The following is a 7,447-nucleotide window of genomic DNA, read 5'->3' as shown; positions in this document are numbered from 1 at the left end:
TTCTACTTCTAATGTCCAACATTGCAACTTTCAATAAAGATACTGATTTTTTTTTGAATTTTTTTAGCGGAAGCATTATTAATTTGAATTAATAATTTGAATCACGGCTCTGGGCCGTGAATTTACTGAATATAAATCGGCTATGTTATGCGGAAGAGTTCCCAGCTCGAAGCTGGTCAGCACGGATTTTGTCATCACTGGACAAGGATATGCACCCTTTCTCTTCTCCCCTCCTGCTCCCCTTCCACCTACATTCCTTCCTCTGGCTTCACAATTCATATCTCTTCTATCATTGTCTCACACCTTTTTGTCATTTCATCTCTGGGCTTGTGCAACCATCTGCCTATAACCCCACTACCCACCTGTATCCAGCCATCATTCACCAGATGTTGCCCTGCCCCTCCTCGTTCAGCTCTTTTTCTCTCTCTCCCCCCCACCCCCGTGCCAACAATCAGAATAAAGAGTCTTCCGTAACATCACCCATCCATGCCTGACGCATCGCGTTATTTTGTTTAAAGAACCTATTTATCAGAGGTTGCCCACTTTGAATGGTGAAACATTGGTTAGTTAGTTCCCTCAGAACTCAGGGATGCTTTAATAGTGACCATTTTTAAGAAGGGGGACAAGGTTGAATGTGGAAACTACAGAGGCATCTCGCTCCTGTCAACAACAGACAAAGCCCTTGCTCGTGTCCTCACAAACAGACTTCTACCACTGTCTGCGGAGCTACTCCCAGAATCACAGTGTGGCTTCTGCCCATCCAGAGGTGCAGCAGACATGATATTCACAGCACGCCAACTCCAGGAAAAATGCCGTGAACAAAGGCAGCCTTTGTACATGGCCTTCATAGACCTGACAAAGGCTTTTGACTCGGTAAACCATCAGGCTCTTTGGAGCATACTATAACGGTACGGTTGTCACGACAAGTACATCAGAATATTGAGGCTTCTACATGATGGCATGTCAGTCAGCGCTCAGCAACTGCGGCTCTGAGTCCAAGCCCTTCACTGTGGAAACGGGGGTCAAACAGGGATGCATCATCGCACCCACCCTGTTTGTCGTCTTCATTGCTGCCATACTTCACCTCATTGGTGAAGAGCTGCCACAAGGGAGGACTGCGCCATTGTAGCACACTCTGCAGAAGACCTCCAGGGCATCCTGTTTGCCTTTGCCAAGGCATGCAGAGCCATGGGCCTAGCCTTAAACATCAAGAAGACCCAGGTCCTACATCAACCTCCAACCAACCAGCTGTCTACCCAGCCCACTATAAAAGCGGACGACACCACTCTTGAAAACGATGACCACTTCCGCTACCTTGGCAGCATTCTTTCCTCAAAAGCTGACATCGACCCTGAGGTCAACCATCGCCTGAGTTGTGCAAGCGGAACCTACGCCAGACTCAGGAAAAGAGTCTTTGAAGACCGAGACCTAAAAGCCCAAACAAAACTGCTGGTCTACAGAGCCGTTGTCCTTCCCACCCTGTGTATGGAGCCAAGTCATGGACTACCTACAGCAGGCACCTGAGAGCCCTGGAACAATACCATCAAAGATCCTTTCTAAAGATTCTGAGGATCAGCTGGAAGTAGCAATGTTACAACATTTTGAGATTTTAAAAATCAAGTCTGCAATTTATCCCATCAGATAAAGCATAACAATAAGTTTAATTTGACACCAAATTCACTTTCATATCTCAAGTATTAAAGAAGTTATGGCCATTTTCATACTCGGAAATTAGCATCTTGTTCCCTATTGATTTTCAATGGACATTACAAAAAAGCTGTGATCTTGGATAGTCAAAAGCCCATTTCTTGAGGAAAGATTAACATTTTTAAAAGCTAAGTGTCCAAAGATTATTCACAAATGATTCACAATATAACATGATTTTTATATCTAATTTGTGCCAAAGGAAGGAATTTAGTGCCAATTGCGCCAAATCGGCTTTCTAGTGGAAATGTGAGTCGCTGGTTTGAAGTTCACCATCACGCTGGATTAGTGCCCCAAATGCCGAGAAAAAACTGCGGGATATAAAAAGCCCAAAATGAACTACTCGCTATAGATAACTTGATATACAGGGTTATATATATGCCCCATTTAATGTAAAAATAAGGTACATACCTTTAATTGTTTGCTTTATAAAACCCTGGGGCTGCGAGAAGTTGCGGAATGAGAGAGTAATTTTAAAACTATTATAACTATATTATCGAGGCCTATAAAACTAATAATACCTTTTGCGACCGGGTCTTGCAGCGATTTTTCGTTAATGATTTACTAGGCTGAACATCTGCGATTAGAACAGCCTAGTAAAAATCGCGTTTTAAACCCGTCCCCTCCAAACAGCGCCAAAATCGCGGACATGGCTGTGAGCAGATTCCCAATGACGATTCAGGTAGGTTTTGTAACATACCTACTGGAAGGACAAACTCACCAACATCAGGAGGAAGCCAACATGATCAACATCACCACCACAATAATGCAGCACTAACTTCGATGGACTGGCCATGTCATCCGCATGTCCAACACACATCTCCCTAAACAAATCCTGTACTCCCAATTGAAGTAAGGTCGGCCAGCCCCCTGCGGGCCGAAGAAATGCTTCAAGGTCAATATCAAGAACAGTCTGAAGAAATTCCACATCACATTGAGCAACTGGGAGCACATTGCACTGGACAGGCACTCCTGAAGGAAATCCGTGCAGGAAGGATCTGCACTTCACGAAATGGAACCACGCCGTGTCGTGGAGACAAAGCGACAGCACCATAAGGAGAGAGAGAAGGGGGCTCGACGACTACCAGCCACCGCCAGTCTCCACTGCCCACGTTGCACCAAGATGTGCGATTCATGGATCGGCCTCTACAGACATCTGCAGACCCACAAGTAGATGATCCTATGGAGAGGAGAACAGTCAGACTCATTTCAAGTGACTGCCGATGATGATGATGATGAGTACCACGGATGCACAAACAAATAGTACTCGTGGAAAAATTAGATTTTTCTTCTCCTGGAGGTGGGGACTTTTTAAATAATAAAGGAAGTGAGCAGGGTCCAGCAGAGAATTGGTGCAGTGCACAAGGGAGAGGTTCAAGAAGATGGGGAAAGAGTAAAGATGAACAGATCCATGTTGCTGTGTGCTGTAACTAATGAATCTACTGCTGTTGTTTGTCTACTTCAAGAGTGCAAAGACAGATGTTGGTCAGCAAATATCATCAATTTCATAGGAGGATACTGCAATGGACTATAGATTTGGATTAACCAATGGTGCACCCTACGGCAGTGAGTTCCCAGCATTGTTGCCACCAGCTGTTTGTTGGGTGCGGGCATTGACCTGGTGGTGGATAGCTTGAGCTGGCCTAGTCAGTCCACGGACCAAGGCTGACCAGGAAGGTAAAGAGCAAATTATCAACTTGGAGAGACCTTTCTGTAAAGGAGTCCAGTCTGACACACTATAACCTTTACTAGAGTCTTTAATATAGCACATGGCACACACGTCCCAGTACTGGCTGCACCCAGCCTTCAGGCGTACCAGGACAAAATGGGAGGAGGAGAAGGGAGGAGATCATAGTTATACTGATGTGAGGGGGCGTGTTAATGGTGATGAGGTAACTACATTATAGGTTGCATGCATAAACCATCTACATCCTTTCCCATACAATTTAAACAAAGTTATAAGAACAGTAGGTTGATTATACAGGATCTGCAAAACTAGGCAAAGTCTCCGTAGCGATCTGGAGGTCTGACGATCCGACCCGAGCGAGTGCGCACAGCACCCTCACCCTCCCCACCCGAAAGCAGAGAGGGCAGACCGGAAACAGGAGCAGGGGAGAAAGAGAAGGGTGGCGGGGACCCCGCATGCAAGGGGGATCCGGCAGGAACGGGAGAACCAGGAGAGAGTGAAGGGGAGGAATGGGCAGCAGGTGGAGAGAGAGAGAGACGGGCAGGAGGAGAGCGGAACGGAGAACTGGAGGTGTTACAGGCATGTTACGGGCAGGGGGCACCGCAGGCAGAGGAGAATAAGGAGCAGCAGGAGGAGGTTTCGGCTCCCTGACCGCCAACAGGTGCTGACGGCTGTGCCGGTAGACAGTGCCCTCATAGTCCACCAAGTAGGAACGCGGCGAATCGTCGACCCCCACCACGGTAGCGAGCTTGGAGAAACCGGTGGACGTCTGCAAACGGACGACCTGGCCAGGAAGTAGTGGGGAGAGAGGACGGCTGGACTTGTCGTGCGAGCGGCGTTGAATTTCGTGCTTCTGAGCGATGCGCTGCTGGACGGCAGAAGGCTGCAGGACCCTGGGCACCAGAGTCTGCTGGGCAATCGGCATCGGGGGGCGAATAACACGGGACATAAGCCTTTGGGCAGGCGATTTAATAGTACAGTCTCTGGATATGTTCCAAAGGTTCAGCAACCCCTGGTAGAAATCACCATTAGAGAGATAGGACTGTTCAAGCAGGTGCTTGGCACTGCACACAGCACGCTCAGCCAGGCCATTGCTCTGCGGGTACTCTGGACTGCTGGTGTAGTGATCGAAGTTCCACTTTGTAGCGAAGGCTTTGAACTCAGCGCTGGTGAACTGGCGGCCGTTGTCAGTCTGTAGCTGGACAGGGGATCCAAAAGTGGCGAAGTGGCGGCGGAGCTTGCTGATGACCATCTCCGAGGTGATGGCAGGGAGAAGGTCCATCTCAAACCAATTTGAGTAAGAGTCCACCAAAACGAGGTACTTCCACGCCATTCAAAAATGTCGGCAGCCAGCGAGGACCATGGCATGTCAGGGGCAGACTGTTGTAGCAGCGGCTGGCGCTGCTCATGCGGGGCAAGAGAGTTGCAGTCCGGGCAGGAGGCCACTCTGGCCTTGATGTACTTCGCCATGCCAGGCCAATAGCACTGTTCCTGGGCATGGGAGACAGTGGCATCGGCCCCCGGATGCCCCATGTGGGCAGCATTGTAGTACAGGTCGTAGAGGGATGCAGGCACGACAACTTTGTGGCCTTTGATGATAATGCCATCGATGAGCACCAGCTCATCACGAACCAGGAAGAAGGGGTGAACGCCAGCAGGTAAAGAGGTGCGTCGGACAGGCCATCCACGCCTGATGACAGCGGCAAGCTGTTGAAGATCGGGGTCGTCGGCGGTGTGCGCAGCCAGGCATTGGAGCTGCTTGGAAGGGACGAAGTTCACGTTCAGCACCTGTAGGTCATCCTGTTCGAAGGGGTGCTGGTCGCGTGAGGTCCGGGGGGCCCGGGACAGAGCGTCAGCCACATGCATCTCGGTGCCCCTTTTGTAGACGATTTTAAAGTCAAAGCGCTGCAGCTGCAGCATCATCCGCTGCAGCCTTGCGGGAGCAACGTGAATAGGTTTGTTTGTAGTGGGGCCGCTTTATAGCCAAGTTCAAGTCCTTGGGGTTGATGCACACCCGTATCTCATTCTTTCCTTTCTTCATTGTAGCGACCATAGTGGAGACCCACTCGGTGGGCTCGCTGACTGACGCCAGAACACCCATATCAACCATGTCCTTTAGCATAGCCTCTACCTTGTCCTTCATGGCGAATGACACTCTGTGCGGCGGGCGAATGACAGGCATCACGGAGGGGTCAGTTGCAATCTTGTACACTAGCGGCAGCTTCCCCAGCTTACCGTCAAAAAGGTCTGGATACTCGGATAGCGGATCCATCACAGCTTGAACCTCGTGAACTGTCCGGTCAAAAGACACCAGACCGAGATCCTGGCAGGTCTGGTTGCTCAGCAAAGTGACACAGTCGCAATCCAGAATAAAGAACGACAGGTCACAGGATGATTTCTGCAGCACACAGTGGAAAGTGGCCTTCCCCACAGGTGTTAGTTCCTCTCCCCAATAGGCGCGCAAAACAGAGCGATCGGCAGTCAACAGCTCATTATTTCTTATCTTGTTGAACAGTGATGTTGACATAACATTCACTTTTGCACCCGTATCTAGCTTAGCAGAGAATGACTTGTTATTCACCGTAATGAGCACAGAAGGATCAGGGAGGCTAGAGAGGCTGTGAAGGAGAGTGTAAACACTTGACTCTCCCATGGAATATTCGATCGCCGAATCGTGGGCAGTGTCTGTAGTAGACTGAGAGTCCATTTCACTATCAACTTGCTGAAGGTTGTTTAGGATTTGCCTAGTAGCTGGCGGAACTTTCCCACGGGAACGGCATGCGGCAGCAAAATGATTTAATTTCTTACAGAAATTGCAGGATTTTCCAAAAGCCGGGCACTGAGACTGAACGGGGTGGGCATAGTTACAATTCGGACACTTAGGTGCCCGCGGGCCCCGCGATGGACGGGCGGGTCGCGGTGTAGGGCGGGAACTGTCCTGCGAACGTCGTGGCCCAGTAACACCAGTCAGATTGACAGCGCGGCTGTCAGATCCCCTCACCCCATGTGTAGGGGCTACCACCTCAGTGATGCGACACGCATGCATTGCCTGAGTCAGTGTCAGGTCAGGTCTTTGCAGCAAATCAGCACGTAACTTCTGGTCTAACATGCCAGTAACTAGAATGTCCCTGGTGAGCTGGTCACACATATTTTCGAAACGGCACCGCTGAGCAAGATAGCGCAGGTCAGCGATGAAACACTCGACAGGCTCTTCTGGCTGTTGCTTCCGCGTGAAGAACCTGGACCGCTCCAATATGCGGTTGGAGGGCAGGTCGCAAATCTCGGCAAATTTACGTAAAAGACATACGGGTCGTCGGCGGATTCAGCTGGCACGGCGATCTGGCCGTTGGCATCCAGGACCTCTGGATCATAAACGAAAGCTCGAGCTCTCTTCATGGCATCTGGACCTGCTAGATTAAGCAGGAGGGAGGCACGGACCGCAGCAGGGTCGTTTCTGTGCACAATATTGACATAGTGAGTGTAGTCCATCACAAACGTAGTCCATCGCTCCGCAATGTCCGCATCAAAGACAAGGGGAGAGGGTTTCCTGCACGAGGAGGCCATCAGAACTGATAAGGAATACCGGGCAAATTATAAAATAAAAACCGGTAAACGGGAGACGCGAGTCTAACTAACTTCTGACACCATGCAAAGGAGTCTAGTCTGACACACTATAACCTTTACTAGAGTCTTTAATATAGCACATGGCACGCACGTCCCAGTACTGGCTGCACCCAGCCTTCAGGCGTACCAGGACATAATGGGAGGAGGAGAAGGGAGGAGATCATAGTTATACTGATGTGAGGGGGCGTGTTAATGGTGATGAGGTAACTACATTATAGGTTGCATGCATAAACCATCTACACTTTCTATGGAGTTTTATACTCGCTGCAGCCCTGCGGGATATACAAGAGGTTGGGATTAGTCAGGAAACACGGAGCACTGATGAGGGTTGGTCACATTCCCAGCACGTGGTGGATGAGTTGGGTGGACTGACTTCAAAGCCCAGCGCTTCATTAGGGTTACTCTAACTTCAACAAACTGCCTATCTAAAGT

This window comes from Leucoraja erinacea, chromosome 17 (assembly GCF_028641065.1).
Source record: "Leucoraja erinacea ecotype New England chromosome 17, Leri_hhj_1, whole genome shotgun sequence".
Classification (NCBI taxonomy): domain Eukaryota; kingdom Metazoa; phylum Chordata; class Chondrichthyes; order Rajiformes; family Rajidae; genus Leucoraja; species Leucoraja erinaceus.
Note: the sequence above shows the minus strand (reverse complement) of the source record.